At 35.7% G+C, this 20176-nt stretch overlaps 1 protein-coding gene and 1 pseudogene across 5 annotated transcripts in view; one reads left to right on the plus strand and one right to left on the minus strand.

Moving 5' to 3' along the window:
* Positions 1-20176, plus strand: part of Cdh8 (cadherin 8) — a 393789-nt gene that overhangs the window by 134375 nt on the left and 239238 nt on the right. The window lies entirely within an intron of this gene.
* Positions 7016-7503, minus strand: LOC102907129 (large ribosomal subunit protein uL23 pseudogene; annotated as a pseudogene).

A 20176-nucleotide genomic window follows, 5' to 3' on the forward strand; every position in this document is an offset into this window, starting at 1 on the left:
ATATTTGTTTCATGTTTAATTATTTGTTTGTGTATATTCACATGCAGATGTAGTGCGCAGAGACATAGAAAACGATTTAGGACTAGAGTCATGCAGATAATGGCCTGAGCAAGTGAGCAGAGTCCACAGTGGATTATACAGTCACTCTTACCAATGAGTTTCTCCTTTTATGGCTCATTTACCTTATGGTGTGTACAAACTATTGCGACTACCATTCTCTTACTCCTTTCTCTGAATCATTGATGCATTTATTACCTAAAGAGCAAAGCAAAATGCTTTTCAGAATATGATTTTAACTCCTCTCTCCTGTAGGTCTGTTAAACTATTCTTCAACCCAAGCTTTGATATGCAAGCCACCAAATCTCAGACTATTTATGATAAAAGGAGAGTTTTCAGATCTCTTTCTTCCCTGACAGGTCAGGAGGAAAGATGCCAAATTCAAAGCACACTATCACAAATGTCGTTTCTGCACATGCGATGTACAGCCTAGTTTGTTTCCAATTGCATTTAATGATGAAGGTAACCAGCAAAGACAGACTAGACACAAGTAAAAGTGACAAAACCGATTTTGAAAAAATATCAGGAAAAAAAAAACCACCGAGGATTAAGTGATTACAGAAATCTGAATTCATTATTTAAAGAGTCCCGCAATCTGACATTAGAGTTTCTGCCAGAGATTCGGATCAAAAACCCTGTTTCTAGGATCTGTATCTCAGGAACGTGGCACAGATACAAACTCCAGGAAGAAAGTTATAGATGGAAAATGTCAACACAAAGATGATGGACTTCAAGGATGAATTTTTTGCTAATTATCAGGTACACATATCACCTTGTCCCTTACATAGCCAGTACAATCTTGACATGGTAGTTGCTTTTAGTTGCTCAGTCTGGAGTATCAGCTGCCCAATCAACATTTGGTCACGTACCCATTTTTAGTCACTTATTCCTATGGTTTGTTCATTGGGATTATTGTTTCTTCCTCATACCTGTCTGCATTCTTTTTTCCCCCCTTCTCCTTTACCTGTTTGTCCTTCTCCTCTTCTTAATCGTCCCCCTCCTCTTCTCCTTCCCCCCTCTTCCCTTCTTACTCTTTCTTCTTGTTTCAACCCCTCTAACTTCTTTCTTTTCCATTTACCTTTAATTTGTCAGCCTAGGTCTTCAGCCATTTGCTCTGTGTGGATAGCTTTAAAATCCCAACAACTGCTTCGCCTGTCTGTTTAATTAAGCCCATAGCCTACATGCTCACATGCTTCCTGTGGGTTTTCACATAGAGTCCCGAAGACCACTAAACACAATATTAATAACCAAAATTATGACTTTTCTTTGTATGTTTCTGATCCAGACTTCTACAATTTTCTATGTCCCACTACACACTGAACCCCCACATAAAACTTGAAAGATAGGGGTCAATTTTGTTGTTGTTGTTTTTCTGATCAGGGGTTATACTTTTAAAGAAAACTGACCCCCTCTCTCCCGGCAGCCAATAACTGTCACTATCTCCTCATTTAGTGATGGAGCTTCATGCCTATCTTCCCTCTTGATGCTGGGATTGATTGAGGTTAGCTTCCACAGGCATTCTGTATGGTATCACATCACTGTGAGTTCATCTGTGCAGGTACCCTGCTCTGCCCAGAAGGCACCACTTCTTTGTAGCCATCTATCACCTCTGACTTTTAGAACCTTTCTGCTCCCTCTTGTGTAGTGATCCTGGAGCCTCTGTAGGAGGCATGTGGCATATATATGTATATCCCATTTAGTGCTGGACATTCTGCAGTGCCGCCTTAATTGCTCACTTCATTCTTAGATCTAATCCTCCTAGATCAGACCCAGTGTCTGCAAATGGCTTGTCTCTGTAGCCTGCATATTTTAACTTGATTAAGCATTATCTGCATTTACAATGGAAATAATCTTTTATATAGTTCATAGCTGTGTGTGTGTGTGTGTGTGTGTGTGTGTGTGTGTGTGTGTGTGTGTGTGTTTTCCTTCACTGAATAAAAATACCCAAGCTCCTTAGTCAGGGAGGTTTTGATGGCTTTATTTTCATTTGATCTCCTGTGCCATACTAGCCTATAATAAAACTTGGGTAGAAACACCTATTTCAGCAGCAAATCAGAACTGATTTTAGCTCTTCATCTCTTACCCATATATTTCTTCTGCCAGGAATCCATTTTATCTACTTCTTATAAGAGGAATCCTATTTTTATTTATTTTTTCTGCTCATCAAAACTGAATGGTTTGCTCTATAGATGGCCAAAATGACACATTTTCTTGGGGGAAACTTTTATGAATTCCTGGCCATAATGTACCTCTCCTCCATCAGCACCACTATAAAAATAAAGCACACAAACAAGCAGAAACATCCCCATCTCTGCACATCGTTTAAATTCCGAAGTACAAGCAGGAAGTGAGAAATGCAAGGTGATTTTTCTTTTCCTTTTACAACTTCTTTGATCTACTCCTTTGGGTCAAGAAACTTACCCCATTTGTCTTTTTATCTAGATTTTAGTAAGACAGTTCCTAAAAACAGAATTATCAGCACCTTCAGAACACAGAGTGTGCTTAATTAGTGATATACAGTGAACAGGGAAACTGTGACAGTCCCATGCTACTGTTTCCTTTTCTTAAGGCCAACACTGTATATGTTGGCTATAAATGTATCAGAGGATGCCCTTCTGTGCATGTGTGTCACCTGCCTGATAAATATGCTAGAGAATAAAAGTCCAGATATGTATACAAATTTCAAAGTTAATTTATTGATGAAAAGTTATAAAAGGTGTTATTTGCTACAGAATGGCATGTGTATCTCTCTCTCTCTCTCTACTCTCTCTCTCTCTCTCTCTCTCCCCAAATGTGTGTGTGTGTGTCTTATCATGTTTTCTTCTAAAGGGATAGACTTAAGTAATCATTATACACACATACATGTATACTTTCCCTCAAATATACATACTGTACATATGCGCATGAATGTTTAAATCCTTAATATGTAACAAATCTCCCCAAATTCACAGAGACTTTGTTGAAATTACCAGTGCAGGTTTGTATCACTCTTTATTCAGGGATTGATTGTGAAATTTTAAAAGGTTAAATTATGGCCTAGTTGTATTGCTACTAATGATTCCCATGCTTAAATACAAGGTAAAGGAATGCTTTAAGAGTTTGTATGTACCATTATTGGTGCTTTGGTGGTGGTGAAATAATTTGTATTAATGCAATCCCCACATTACATTTGTACATTCTTACATGTATTGATATTAAGCAATGGGTATCTGGTTTTTGTTAGATGCTAACTTCTTTGGCTAAAGGAAGCAGATGCAGCTGTGCTATTCTTTACTCAAGTGTGAAATATTCCTTTCATTTCTCATGAAGGTGACTCGTGGGATGAAGGTCATCTACTGTTTCCGTTCTCTAACTCTTACCACTGTTCTCTCTCATAGTGTCTCTTCCCTTGCTTCCTTCTTCTTTCATTTTCTTCCTTTGGTACTGCAAAAATGCCAGCACTGCACCCGTGCACCCTGAGTAATGCCAGCGAGAACTGAGGGATTTCATTGATCAGGAAGTGAAAAAATAAAATTCTAATTGAGAAATTTACTGATATTAAACTGAAATGAATGTGATGTGATGTTCCAAAATTGCATACACACACACACACACACTATATGTATATATATATGTCCAAATGGAAGCCACATTAATTTAGAAATATCTTACTTGGAAGCTGGAGACCTGCTTCTTTTATATTCTACAGAGAATTTCAGAACTTGATGATAATTTGCTTCTATAGCAAAGCTGTGTGTGTCTTATTTTAACAGTGGAAACTGAAGTTACTTTTTAAGTTAAGTTTTGCCTGTATTTATTACTTCAACTAGTCAGTATACATCCTAATGATGTTGTATATTGTGGTAGGGATGTTTTAACTCTGAATGTAAGTCTAAATCTGGATTGAGGTACATGCAGCAAACTTCCTATTTGCTTTATGAATTGATTCTGGAGTTATTAAGTTCCAAATTTGATTTCCATTGTGAGAGTGACAAAGTTACCATTTTAGGCCACTTCATCTGCCGAGTACACACAGTAAATTCTAGCAGGAGTGTGCTTAGAGAATGTCAACCACCAAAGTGCTAACTGTGTGGCACTTTGATATCCAGTACTGATATCCAATAAAAACTAGTTTCTTTATAACCAACCCATGATTTACTGTTAACAATATCATTCAATAAATTGATGAAAGCATGGTGAACACCATGATCAATGTAAACTTGTTCAATGACAATTAGTCTATGAATTTACATGTTCGAATGAAGATTATTTTTGTTTAAAATGGCATGTTAGTCAAAAAGTGCTAAAGGGACATGACAGCAGGTAGAATTTGAGCTGTGGGTCATTGTTTCATTACTGTTGATGCAGCTATAGATTACATAACACTAGAGGTCATTTCAGTTTCATTGCAGCCTAGGACTGCTCTAACAGTGAACAATGTGCATTGAAAAGTTACCCCAGCTTGACGTGTGTGTTAAATCCTTTTAATATCTGCAATAGTACTGTGATTTTAGTACAGAGATAAGTTTCCCTAGTCTGTGTTGGTTTTAATCAGAAAACAGGAAAAAAAGTTGCTAATATAAAGCTAGATATTAAATTAAGGTGCTTAGATTTAAGTTTAACCATCTGTTGCTATCCTCCATGGGTTTAACCATCATGCTCTACTGATCTCTGATAATATCTCTAGAGAATTTTATTTGTATGAGAGCAATGATTATGTTGCATATTTATCTAGTTAATGTTCTTGTAAGGTGAGAGAGCTTTTGAGGTCAGCATACTTTGCAAATTAAATTGAGGATGTGACAAGAAAGTTGCAAAAAAAAGTTTGAGTGAGATATTACACAGTTACCAATGTATAAAATGTAAGACTAATACATCACAGAGGAAGTCAAACAGCAGTAAACATTCACTAAGATCCCTGTGGTGAGAGAAAGGAGCCCAAGTGCTGCTAATGCATTAGACATAAAGACAAAGGAAAATGGCTTGAGTGGACTCTGCTTTTGCTGATGGTGGGAGCAGAGTGAGAATGTACTTCCCACCCCCAAAAAATAATTGAAACCTCATGAAATGTTTACAAAATAACTTGTTTTTTTAAAAACCAAGTTTTTTAAAAAGTTGAACCCACTGATTTCCAGGGTCTTCCCACATAAGAAATAATGGAAATCTGGATACAATATGGAACTGAACAGTGGCATAGTTTAAAGAAAAAGTTAAAACTGCTAAGTTATTCAGATGCTTTCTAACTAAAAAAAATCTTTGTTTTCATTTGTTTTTTTTTCTTTAACATTAACATTATGAGTGTTTGTAAAAGTGCCCTTTTATGCTAAAGATTTAAGACTTCTTTTTTAAGGGAGGCCAATGTAAAACACATACACTTCTCAGTGATTATTATTATCTTTTATTTTAAATAGATTAAGTCTTATGAGAAAGGGGTAGGTATCATCTACACATCTTTCCCAAACTACCAGAGAGCAAAGTGTTGATGCTTCATCTCACCCTCTGCTGAGTAAGTCCTCATCATATAAAGTTCATTATATATCACAGCACCACCACCAAGTTCAGGGGCTGAATATGAACATACTTTTGCTGTTAGAGCAGGAGTATCAGAGTATTTCAACTGTCCAAATCATGCCCATTTGTGGTAAAGAGGACCCTCTCTGGGACCAAGCATGTATGAGAGCCCGTTACTCTCATAGTTCAGTTTTCGGCAGCCTTCTCTTCCCTGCCATCATCTGTATACTTGACAAATACAGAAAAAAAATTCATAACCATTCTGAAAGTTTGTCAGTTATTTCCTCGGCTGAATTCAGAATGTGCCTTTTGACAATGCTTTCCAAGACAAAGCAATACAGACTTGTGTGAGGTGCTCTAGTTATTCCATTATTGGTGACAATAACTTTGATCACTCTACTGAGGAGGTATATGCGTGTGTTTACTGTATAAGTCTATTCATTTTTGTCTTTGTGCTTGATAAAATGAGCCTTCATGAATATCTTATTTCTCATCAGAGGATGAAGACCAAATTTTAACATCAGTAAGTTTCATGATTAAATTAATTATTAGCATGATGAAATGCAATCATGGATTTTCTCAGTTCTCTCATTCTATGACATTTCTTAGGTAGAACATTTTCCTGTTTCAATTTCTTTATTTATAAATTTACTTATATTGGTTTGGAGATTTAGATTTACTTTTTATGTAGTATGTTATTACAACTATTTAAAGTATTTATGATGATGCTCAGATTATCATCAACAAGAACCTGGTATGATAAGAAGCTGATCCCATTATTCGTTGGGCAAAGTTTTACCTTCAGGGTCAACAAAGTATTTGAAACTCAGTTTGCATGTTTAACTCAGTCATAGAATTAGATATTTATACAAAGAAATCTAATGCCATTTAAAAGGAATTAGACTGATGTGCCAAAATCTAGGTAGTAGTTTTATTATTTATTGTTAGGGAGTCACTATTCTCAAAACTTCATGAACAAGGAGAATCTGAAGAATTTATTGAGGATATGTATATGCTTAAACACACACACACACACACACACACACACACACACACACACACACACACACATTACTCATCTATACAGGGTTGAATTGTGTCCCTAAAAATCTTCTATGTACTTATCTACTCAGAACTTTAGAGAGTGAGTTTATTTGGAAAGAAAAAAGTTCTGCATATGATTAGTGTAGTTCATATCATATGTGGTTGCATATAAATACAACTATCTGTATAGTTACATAAAACGATGCAAAAATGCAATTACTGAAAACCATATATAGCCAAAGGAAAAAACATGAGTTGTGCTATCAGAAGCCAAGAACTAGCTAAAAAGGGTATGGTGGGTGCTCCCATAGTGATCCTATGGACACTATGATTTCAGATTCAGGAAATATATAAAAGTAAAATTCTGGGTATTTTATTTATTTATTTATTTATTTATTTATTTATTTATTTATTTAAGGTGAAAAAGTATATTTAGAATTAGTCAGCTGGACTCAGTTTAGATGATCCCAATTTTGTTGACAACATCAAGAGTATCATAGGAGCCAACCCAACATATGCCTTCTTCTCTCCATCAGTCCTTATGACTTTGTCCACATCAATGTCATAGAGTTTCTTTACAGCCTGTTTGATCTGGTGCTTGTTGGTCTTGACATCCACAATGAACATAAGTGTGTTGTTGTCTTATATTTTCCTCATGGCTGACTCAGTGGTCAGGGAGAATTTGCTGATGGCATAGTGGTCAAGCTTGTTTCTTCTGGGCGAGCTCTTTTGAGGATATTTGGGCTGCATCTGGAGCCACAGGGTCTTGGGCCACTGGAACATGGGTGATGTGTGGATCTTCTTTTTGTGGCTATGGATGCCTTTCAGCACTGCCTTCTTGACTTTCAAGGCCTTCGCTTTGGCTTCGGCTTTGGGAGGGGCAGGAGCTTCCTTCTTCACTTTCGGCCCCATCTTGGTGAAAAGGCAATTCTGTTGTTTTAGGCTAGCTAATTTAGGGTAGTTTGTCATGGGAGCTCTTGGGATCTAGTACAAACTGTGTCCATTGGACACCATATAAGTTTCTGTCCTTCATGTCAACTCAAAAGGAATCCAAGAGTGGTTCTTTTTCTCATTTTCAATATCCTCAACCATAAGAAACCCAAGTCCTTTAAAAATTATCTATGTATTTTTAATCAAATAATTCACTAATCCTTAGATACTTTATTTCTAGTTTTCTGTTTTAAGCACTCTATTTTTGCATACTATTGTGCATCTCCTCTTGAAAACTTCCTCTACCTCCCTGTCTTTGACAGCCAAGTCTAATAACTTCTACATTGAATTATTCAGTCAGAAGACAGGAATGGACACAATGTCACAGTATCTATATTTATTTTAGTCTTGCTATATAGTAGATAGATAGCAATATTTTAATATCTGTATTAAAAGTAGCCTTACTAGAAGACAGTCTCACAACAAACAGCCTGATCCTTTGCTGTCTCTTTGATCTCAAAATAAATAAAAAAATAATAAATAAATAAATAAATAAATAAATAAATAAATAAATAAATAAATAAATAAATAAAAAGAGAGAAGTTGAAAAGGTGGCTCAGTGGTTAAGAACACTGGATGCTCTCCAGAGGACCCAAGTTCAATTACCAGCACTCATATTGCACCTCACAACTGTCTATAACTCCAGTTGCAGGGGATCTGACACCTTCACACAGACATGCATACAGGCAAAACGCTAATACATATAAATAAATTAATTAATTAATAAGATAGAAGGGAAGAGTATAGCCTGAAGTTTGTCAAGTTCTACCTGTCCCCACGGTCTGGTAGCAGTTTATAAAATAATCACTCAGAGGCTTGCTAATCACAAACTGTATGGCCCAGGCTTCTTGCTACCTGGCTTGTATAACTTAACTCAATCCATTACTATTAATCTATGTATCACCATGTGTTCTATGGCTTTACCTGTGTCCCATTACATGTTGCTCCTTGACTGGCTTATTGATGTCTCCCCTTATTCTCCATTCTCCTTTCACTATCTCTCTTGGATTTTCCTGCCTGACTCTATCCTGCCCTGCCATAGGCTAATGCAGCTTCATTTATTAGCCAATGGGAGTAACATATATTCACAGCATACAGAAAGATATACCACAGCTAAGAAGACATCTCACAGCAAGAGAGAGAGAGAAAGAAAAAAAGAAAGAAAAACACTTCTCACAAAAAGAAGAGAATACAAAAATAGGTTTAATGCAAAAAGTTTAACATATTTGAGAAATTCTGAAATTAGGTTGAGCTTGTATTGTTATTCTGGCCTTTAAAATATTAACATAATTTTATATTTTTACTATTTTATGCTCTTATAGTGATTCAGACATTTATATGATCATAGGATTCATTGTTTTCAAAAATAGTCTGTATCAGAACAGTAACTTCACTCAATAAAAGCCTTAAAATAACTAAAGGTAATATATTTTGTTTCTATGCAAGGCCACATGTTATATTAGCATGCAGCTAAATAGAGAAATTTGCCATTTCTAAGAAGTGAATTTCAAATTATGATGACTGCATCTTACATGAATTAGGATGGTATTCTGTCATTGCCCAGTACATATTATAGCCCCAAATACAGAATATGTACAAGGCAATAATTGAAGAGATTCAGTTTCACACTCTTTTTTTCTAATTAAAGAAAGATTAAATGTCACATATGCTTCAAACATCAAAGGATGCTGTGTCTTGACAAACTGTCTTAAGTTTGACACACTCCTTTTATAATCCTTAGTTTTTAACTTGCTTTTGTGCTCTCTTTCTCTCTTTGGGTAATATTTAAAAAGAATTTGGAAGCATTGTTTTTTTCCCCAAGAAATATGCAAAGTGAGAAAGGGGAAAACATATCCTTGATAGATATGATTATATTTTTTGCCAGCTTTGATTCAGAGAGATGAACGAAATTGAAATTCTTTAGGAAAACATGAGTAGAAAATCATGAGGATTGGAATAAACAATTTCAAAAGATATCCAGCTGTCGTACCTGATGTGAATGCCAATAACAGCTGAAGTTTCAAAACCTTAGGACAGGGTGAACAGTCCATCATCTCTATTTTGCATAAAGAAGCTAAATCTTCATTAAGGATGTAGAGATGGTTAATACATGTACACACACACACACACACACACACACACACACACACACACACACACACAGATTCAATTGCAAGCAGAATTTGCAACATCCACAAGTATATCAGCAAACCTATATGTATACACACATAAAACATAACTTAAATATATTCTATCTGAAGTAAATTTCTAAGGGATTTTTTTTCTTTTTTAAGAGCTGTCCCACAGTGGTTCAAGGTTTAGAACTTATTATAGCATGTAAGATGTAGATGACGTTTCACTATAACTGTAGGTGACTAAAACACACTAACTAGGTTTTCAAGAGCCATTAGGCTATTTCTACATGGCCAATGAAACCAAGCTTGCTGAAAAATGATGAGAGATTAAACATGGTTTATTTATGTAAATGTCATAGTATAGATATCTTAAATCATCATTCTTTTCTTCAACAGTCTTTCTGAACTGCCTGAATTATATTACAAGTTTAAAAAACTGGAGAGGACAAGCATACAATTCATTTTTAATGTTATCTCTAGAATGTTTCTTACTAATTTTTATCTTACATTGGTCAACTCCTACCACTAATCTTTTTAGTTTTTAAATTCCATGGTTCAAACCTCAGCCCATAATGCATAATAAAGCACAAACTATGGATTTAAGTGACTTTTATTCTGTATTTCATAGAAAAATTGCTTGCAGTGACTTGTTTAGAAAAAACAATCCTAATGTCACTACTGACATTATCTTAATGTTGATTCTCCAAAAGCCTTGGAAATATAAATTTGATTCAGTGACACACTGGTTCTCAAAATGTTAGTTTACCAAATTATTCCCCAATTTGCCATCCTTGGAGAAACTTTCTATGGCTAGACCTTCATGTAGGTCCACCATGAGCCTTCTAAAGGACAGAAGACCCCTGCTGAATCTTTGTTGGTTCTTGCAATAGTGAAATCAGCAAACCTGTACTTGTCATAGAATCAGAAATTTTTCATAAAAATTGATAACATGGAGAGGAGTTTAACAACACAGGTACTAGTTTGACAACTTTGACAATCCTATGAATCTGATTGTCTTTTGGAGCTCTTTTATCTTTACTTATTTATTTGCCAATTAAAAATTAAATATTATTTGTGTATGTGTATGTACCTATGTGATTGTGTGCTACGTATGTACAGAAGATATCAGGTCCCTTGAGGTTGGGTGCTGGAAGCTGAACTCTGTTCCTCTGAAAGGTAGAGGATACTCTTATTCACTGAGCTGTCTCCTTAAATGCATCATTGACTCTTTCTCCTTAGATAGAATTTTGTATTACAAGATACAACATGTATATTGATCCTACAGACAAATGGTATTAAGGTAGTGTGTGTGTGTGTGTGTGTGTGTGTGTATGTCTCTAGTTCTATGAACTGGCATGGTCACACACAGTGTTTTGCAGGATTATTTTTATTTGTTCCACAAGGATTCCAAAAATTCATGAATTAAGAGGATTTGGAGAAGGACAGCTCAAAGAGTCAGCTTTTCCCCAAATGTGTCTGGAAGGGAAATGAGTCAGCTGCATGTCAGGGCAACTATAAAGCATATATCTGTGAAATTCTCAAATCTTGGCTGAAAATGAGCATCGGGCAACATTGTCAATATATTTTTGACATACTTTCCCCAGAATCTTGCATCTCACGGTAATAGAAGTTTCCTAGATTCTTTGTGGATATAAGCAGATATTATTTCTTTCAATTTGATACAAAATTTTGATCTAATTTTGCTAAAAATATAGGTCCAAGTGTTTTTAGTCTTAGGGTGATTAGCAATCACACTTTTATAGTTTTCAGACATGATTTTATGGTCTTCTTTCACAGAAACTTCATGTAGAAAAAATGATGTTATTAGTTTAAATGATAGGGTGCAACATGCATAGATAAACACAAAGGTGACTAGATAAGAATAGTAGAGAAGATATTCAGGCCATTAAATGAACAAAAAATAAAGTTATCTATGTAGATCCATGGATAAAGAGATTTAAAATATGCTATATGTCTTTTTACTATATATATTTAGATTTCCTGACAAAAGACAAAATATAGTTGCTCCATAAGGCAGTGAATGGGACCATATGGATCCTGGGTAATGTATGCACTCAGATGCATTTCTCATTCTGTTAGGATGGAGTTTCATCTTTTGTTTCTGGACTCAGCACCAACAGAATCACACTTGTGCCATTACTGGAGAGGATTTTATTCAGTTTCATTTTGCTAGGAGCAACAAAAGGAGCCTTCATACCCATGTCAGACCCTTCAGATCTTATCATTGTCTACCTATTGTGATTCTTTACAAATACCATGTATAGGATGAGTTCAGAAAAGACATTGTGGTCACTAGGGGAGATCAACAAATAAAGTTAAAGACTTTGGGGGCTGGAGTGAAGTGAAGAGCAGTTGCCAAAACAATGCTGGCTTTGGCTCCTAGCACTGAAACAGTGGTTCCTCACTATTTGTATCTCCAGTTCAAAGAGATTCAGTGTCCTCTTCCTGCCTCTGCAGACACTAGGTAGGCACGTGGTGCACATATATACATGCATGCAAACAGATATATACATGAAATAAAAATAAAAGTTTTTTGAAACAGTTAAAGCTTTCACAATAAGTATTAAATATGTGTGCTATTACTTCTGAAATCAAAAGCAATATTACCAGTTTAAGGCCTGGATAACAAATAACTACTTTACAACTGAATAATAATTGATATTAAAAAGTGGTACCCAATTCTATTCTAACCACTATAAACTTGCCTTTATTTAATAACTACTACAGCCTTTTTTGCAATTGAGAAAACTGAGCCAAACCAGCATAACAAGTTTCTTCCTCAATTCATCTGCCCAACTATTTAAGGTTTGAGGTTTTTTGTCCTACAATGTCCTGTGCAAGGAATCATATTAATGTGGACATTTTACATAGTAATTTTCATTAATATTCAATCATTCTTTTATTTGACTAGACAGATTATTACTTCTTGTGATTAAATATTTTTTCCATGGTATCTGTCAGCAGTTTTCATATTACTTTGGGAAGAAAGTCTGATTGCTTCCAGGTCTTTTGTTATGATGATACATAAACCTATTATAAACATATAGGTACCCATCTCTTCTTATACATGCATTTCCATTAAATTTTGTTTAGATATAAATTACTAATCACTCCTGGGTATGAGAGTACTAGGTCAAATGGTAAGATGACACACAGCGCTGTAAGAGATTTCAAATATGCCTTGCAAAATGGTTATAACTTTTTCAGTTATAGCAAAGTTGGTGGGACTCCTCTCCCTGTAAACACTCAGAAGAAATAGATATTTTCACTTTGACAATTTTGCAGATAAGTTTAGTCTGCTTTGTGCTTCAGTAAGACTCATGAATATGAATGTTTTTATGTCTGGTTTTCTTCCTATAATTTATTGTTTTATTTCTTTATCATGTTAATTGTCACTATCACCAGCCCCTTTTTTTGTTCTTGCTCTGAAAGGTGACTTTTATAATATTTCTCTAGGATGGAATTTTATTATATAGTTCAATGTTACTTGGTAGGAATGTTCATGCTAAGGTCCAGCCCTGTCTTAGTTAAACTGATGATGACCCCATGTATTCACACCACTGCGGTACTCTACAGATCTCTAACCTGCTTCAAAAACATCTCACTGTTTTCCTGAAGAAATTCACTTACTAAAACTACCATTTTTTGGAAGGAAAAAATTACTTTCTACTCTTCTGTCTTACAGTTTCTTTTTGCTGATATTCCACATCCAACTGCTCTGTTTTCTCCAATTGTTATAGTCAAATGTATATCATAAACGTTGATAAACTAGACAGTGAAGCCACAGAAATAAATGTGTGGTTTGCAGATAAACAATGGTTAACAGTTTATTCTCTAGAGTCACCAGGCCTTATTGCAAATCCTTGCAAGCTCCCTAACAGAGAATACCTAATCTACCTCTAGTCCCATGAGATCCACCTTCAGGATTTATGTCCAGTACCAAGAATGTCACTAACTAGCATGAACCACATCATGCTAAGAAAAACATGCATTTATATATGATTTTCATTATGATTTTTGGAACAAACTTTATCTCCCTAGTAATATCATTTGCAAAACATATCAGACAAATAATAATTACAATGTGAGATATATGTACATGTAAATTTGTCAGCCACTTATTATAGTCACTATTGATGATATTTCTAAGCTTTAGGATTCCTTAATATATAAGAGGATATAAGAAGGTATCAGAAACACTGTGCATGTAAACTAGAATAGAATTGACATGTTGTCTTCAGAGTAAGTTATTTTATAAGTTAGAATGCATATGTGTTCTATTATGTATTATATAGTATAGATAGATAGATAGATAGATAGATAGATAGATAGATAGATAGATAGATATTCTAACTGAAAAGAGAAATAAGCTTGGCTTCACATTTGTGACATTGGGAAGAACAAAGGACTTTAAACACTACTTGTGTCTTCCTAGGAGAAGGTCCAGTTCATTGGATTTAGACATGATAGGAACACAGCTGTATGCATCACATATCTTCATAGCAAGACCAAAGAAAAATTTCCTTCATCTGTTACCTGCTGCTACACACATGAAAACAACAAGCCAAAAAGTAAATACTTGGAGAACTTAGTATTGCAGTGAGCCTGGGTTATCGTTTCCACTGGGCTTTTAAAAGGAATATGCCGCCGGGCGGTGGTGGCGCACGCCTTTAATCCCAGCACTCGGGAGGCAGAGGCAGGCGGATCTCTGTGAGTTCGAGGCCAGCCTGGGCTACCAAGTGAGTTCCAGGAAAGGCGCAAAGCTATACAGAGAAACCCTGTCTCGAAAAAACCAAAAAAAAAAAAAAAAAAAGGAATATGCCTACCTCAAATATTCTCAGTTTTTCATGCAGACTACAGTTTCCATCTTCCATTCATTTTTTATTCACAGATGTTATTAATAAAGGGAAGATAAACTACCATTTTTTTCTGTACTTTGTACTTTATAAGCGTACTACGAAAGACAAAACTAGATTATAAAGACTAAAAACAGCCGGGCGGTGGTGGCGCACGCCTTTAATTCCAGCACTCGGGAGGCAGAGCCAGGCGGATCTCTGTGAGTTCGAGGCCAGCCTGGGCTACCAAGTGAGTTCCAGGAAAGGCGCAAAGCTACACAGAGAAACCCTGTCTCGAAAAACCAAAAAAAAAAAAAAAAAAAAAAAAAGACTAAAAACAAAGAGCAACACTCATTCCTGGATATGTCTTTGGTGTCCTTTTTTCTCTCCTTGACAGAGTACTCTGAATAATGATAATTACCCTAGGATTCTCTTTTCTTCTTTCTCTGAAAATAAAAAAGGAGAAAGCCATTCCTGTGTAATTACTGGAGTTTCTTATGTTATTAGGTGACAATGTCAAATATCAAACATGTCCAACACGTTTATGGATAGTAACAAGTTATAATGTAAAATTAAATAAAAGGTAAGGGCCAGTGTTTGACCTCAGAGCTGTTCATTCAGCAATATAATCTCGACACATACTCTGTGGGACTCTTGTTCTGTTATGTGGTCCTTCTCCAAGCAAGTAGAATCATGTGTATGCATAGTGCCTTACTCTCTCATTCCCCTGAATTAGCACAAACTGTACTGGTAGCTTAAATTTTGTAAATATTAATAACATTGGCTGTGGCTCTTGCTCTTCTTCAGGTTTTTCTACATTTTTGTTTATTTATTTATTTTTGTCCTCCATATATTCCTTTAAATTCAGCATTCAGGTATAATATCAATCCAGTCAAACACATGTATCTTTTTTTTTTTTTTTTTTTTTTTTTTTTTTTTTTTTTTTTTTGGTTTTTTTCGAGACAGGGTTTCCCTGTGTAGCTTTGCGCCTTTCCTGGGACTCACTTGGTAGTCCAGGCTGGCCTCGAACTCACAGAGATCCGCCTGCCTCTGCCTCCTGAGTGCTGGGATTAAAGGCGTGCGCCACCACCGCCCGGCTTCAAACACATGTATCTTAACACCGAAGCTGAACAGGTTTGTGAGACTAGCATCCAAACAGAAAGTCATAATGGCACCAATCTTCAAAACTCCCTTCTTTTTATCCTTTATTTTTTTTTTTAATTTTACAATACTATTCAGTTCTACATAATAGCTACAGATTCCCTTGTTCTCTCCCTTCCTGCCACCCTCCTCTTCCCCCCAGCCCACCCCCCATTCCAACCTCCTCCAGATCAAGGTCTCCCCTGAGGACTGGCATGGACCTGATAGACTCAGTCCAGGCAGGTCCAGTCCCCTCCTCCCAGATTGAACCAAGCGTCCCTGCATAAGTCCCAGGTTTCAAACAGCTAACTCATGCAACGAGCCCAGGACCTGGTACCATTGCCTAGATGCCTCCCAAACAGATCAAGCCAATCGACTGTCTCACCTATTCAGAGGGCCTGATCCAGTTGGGGGCCCCTCAGCCTTTGGTTCATAGTTCATGTGTTTCCATTCGCTTGGTTATTTGTCCCTGTGCTTTATCCAACCTTGGTTTCAACAATTCTCGCTCATATAAACCCTCCTCTTTCTCACTAATTAGACTCCCAGCGCTCTACCCAGGGCCTAGCCGTGGATGTCTGCATCCAGATTCCATCAAAACTCCCTTACAATGTTCAAGAGCACACTCTCTGTTCTTTTAATAATAGCTGTGTTCTCTCTCTACCAGTGTAGATAAGTTTAGTCTGCTTTGTGCTTCAGTAAGACTCATGAATATGAATGTTTTTATGTCTGGTTTTCTTCCTATAATTTATTGTTTTATTTCTTTATCATGTTAATTGTCACTATCACCAGCCCTTTTTTTTGTTCTTGCTCTGAAAGGTGACTTTTATAATATTTCTCTAGGATGGAATTTTATTATATAGTTCAATGTTACTTGATAGGAATGTTCATGCTAAGGTCCAGCCCTGTCTTAGTTAAACTGATGATAATGCCATGTATTCACACCACTGCAATACTCTACAGGTCTCTAACCTGCTTCAATATCACCTCACTGTTTTCCTGAAGAAATTCACTTACTAAAACTACCATTTTTTGGAAGGAAAAAATTACTTTCTACTCTTCTGTTTTACAGTTTCTTTTTGCTGTTATTCCACATCCAACTGCTCTGTTTTCTCCAATTGTTATAGTCAAATGTATATCATAAACATTGATAAACTAGACAGTGAAGCCACAGAGATAAATGTGTAGTTTGCAGATAAACAATGGTTAACAGTTTATTCTCTAGAGTCACCAGGACTTATTGCAAATCCTTGCAAGCTCCCTAATAGAGAATACCTCTACCTAATCCACCTCTAGTCCCATGAGATCCACTTTCAGGATTTATGTCCAGTACCAAGAATGTCACTAACTAGCTTGAACCACATCATGCTAAGAAAAACATGCATTTATATGTGATTTTCATTATGATTTTTGGAACAAACTTTATCTCCCTAGTAATATCATTTGCAAAACATATCAGACAAATAATAATTACAATGTGAGATATATGTACATGTAAATTTGTCAGCCACTTATTATAGTCACTACTGTTGACTAAAGTTGTTATTCTAAGCGTCAGGATTCCTTAATGTATTAGAGGATTTTAGAAGGTATCAGGAACATTGTGCATGTAAACTAGAGCAGAATTGGCATGCTGTCTTCAGCATAATCAAAGGGATTAAAAGAAGAATAAACTGGATATAAATATGTGTGTCTATAGATTTAAAGTTAATTAATATTGATTCATTATGCACCTATAGTAGACTGCTGGCATTATGATGTTTTGGAAAGGAATATATCCTGCAACTACCACTATTTTTGGTATATGCCAAGTTAAAACACTTTGAATAAATGTTTTTTTTGTTTGTTTGTTTTGTTTGTTTTTTAAACTGTGCCAGCCTTCAAGTGTTTCATAGGCTGGACAGAATGATAACCCACATCCTTGATGCTTGCCAAAGACATGAAGGACCACTATAACATAAATTGTGATATTTCCATTACACAGAAATCATGTGAAATATCACCCAAAAGACTGTTTCAGATTTACATGATAGAATATTAACTAAATCCCATGATCATAAAGACCAGAATTCATTTTTAATTTTCTTTATGTGAATGCTGTAGATTGTAACTTGAATCCACATGCTTTTGCGGCAGGCATTTTACTTACTGAGCTGTCTCTCCAGGTCCAAGGCTTAAATAAGCACATAATGTGTCTACCTGAGTCCCTGAACCAGGGAGTTAGCATGACTGAATGAGTTCTGCTTAAAGACCGATTCTCGAAAAGCAGAAATCACTGCAAACTCATCCTTCCATTCCTGTGCCTAAGTAATCCAGTAGACATGAACATCAGCACGATATGTAAGTGTATAAGCAGGTGGATGAGTTTAAAGCTGTATGATTGTTTTCTATACTCAACGGGGGCTTCTATGTCACATCCATTGAATGAAAGACACTTGATCAGAAGACATTTCAAAGTCTCTGCATTAAACATTTTTTTTTCTTTTGTGTGTGTGTGATAAGAAAGGATATTTTGAAACTCTAATACTTCTAGCTATGGAGATAAGTGCTAGGTTTTATGGAACAACCTGTCACTTCAGGCTTGCCATTCACTTTGAACAGAAAGGTCTTGCTTGTTAATTCGAAGATTGTGCTTGACTTTGTAGCTTTGTCAATAGATCCTTACTTACTACGGAGCTTTGATCACTTTAGAAGCCAAGCAAAGAAGGGAATACTTAGCAATGTGGGATCCAAGGCTATGCTTAGAAGTGCTTGAAGAGTGTAAGAATGTTCTTACTACTTTTTGCTTTAATGTTGCCCTAAAGTGACCAGTCTTAAAAACTTCAGCTTGGAAACCAGACTGGTGTTGTAATCATGGATTGTTAAACAACAGTGGAAAGAGAATTTACCTCTTGGTATTCGAATCTCTTTTACTTTAAAATGGCCTTCAAAAATAAAAGATATATGAAAGGCTGTAATAATTTGCAGGGCATACAGTATTTAAAATTTCCATTTTTGCCAAACTCTGAAACATTACTTATTGTTATTGTGTGAAATTAACCATGGCTCCATTTCTTGGCCAGCATTCTGCTGTGGATTTATCTGAACATCAGCATGGTGTATCATCCTCTCATTTATTAATGCTTAAGATACAATCTTTGAATTAGTTCCTTCCTAATTCAAAACAAATAGTTACTATTCATTGCCTTTATGGCAAGTAGAATCTCTACCCTCTATTTATCTTAGCACAGTTTTCATTTCACTGCTATTATTTATAAATTAATATTCCAAAAAAACGAGTACCTCATTTTTGCCCTTTCACCTAGGTCTCAGACTACATCTCAGACTGCTTCATGACATGCATATTTGAGACTATGGCACCTTTATATACACTCATTACTATTTCCTCTGTTATAAAATGATCATAAAACACATGGTTAGTAACAACACACGTTTACAATTTCCTAGTTTGTATGAGTCATCAGTCTAGTCAGAAGGTTTTCTGTTGAGGTGATTTATAAGGCTAAAACTAAAATTTCATCCATGACTGAGGTCTCATCTGAGACTCACCTGCACAAGAATCCAGGCTCAATGTGTCCAAGTTGTTACCAATACTCAGCTTTCTAGTTTGCTAAATTGAAGGTCTCTTTTTTTTTTCTTTGCTGACATCGATAGATGCTCATCTACTACACTTTGTTCTTCATGCCCTTTCTGTGTGACAGCTCATGTTCACATAATCACACAAAACCTCCCACCTTGCTGAATTCTATTGATTCCACGTCAGTCAAAGATTGTAGATACTCTTATGTATCCTTCTCAGATTCTTGAAAAGCAAAATGATCTTTAGCAAAGAGTTTTTATCCATGCCATTTCCTTGTATACTTCCCAATTCCTACTACAGATCAATGCAGGCTGCTTTGAATAATTTTATTATATATATATATTACTTACCTGACCATGGTATGCTTTGATTAATGAGTTCTGTGTTTCTTTATTGCCTTTTATATATAGTTTAAATCTACAACATTGTTAATGATGTTGTATAAGTTTTATGTATTATGTAAAACAACAAACCCATACTCAATAATGTTTATGGTCTTCCCTGTGAAAGTTTCCATATAGGCTAAGGATTTGACATAAGAAGCTCTAACATCTAATCTTTCTTCCACCATTAGAGTGTAATTTAGCTTTCCTCATGCTGTTTTGCCTTATCTTTTCTACAAGTTGCAATTCATTAACTGATGTTTAATATATGAATTTGACCATAAGCTTCCTGTAGCTTGTGATAGTACTTGTAAACAGACAAACAGAAAAGGGCTTATCCTAAGTCTGGCTGTTTTACATATTTGCTTTGTTCTGTGCTCTGGCCCTAGATGTGTGGTGATAGAAGCTTGGCATTGACCATCAATGACCAGAATGCAGAGCTTTTATGAAACTGATAACAAAGTTACCAAAACTCATAGCAACCCAGGAATGTAGTGATGAAAA

This window comes from Peromyscus maniculatus, chromosome 5, assembly GCF_049852395.1.
Source record: "Peromyscus maniculatus bairdii isolate BWxNUB_F1_BW_parent chromosome 5, HU_Pman_BW_mat_3.1, whole genome shotgun sequence".
NCBI lineage: Eukaryota > Metazoa > Chordata > Mammalia > Rodentia > Cricetidae > Peromyscus > Peromyscus maniculatus.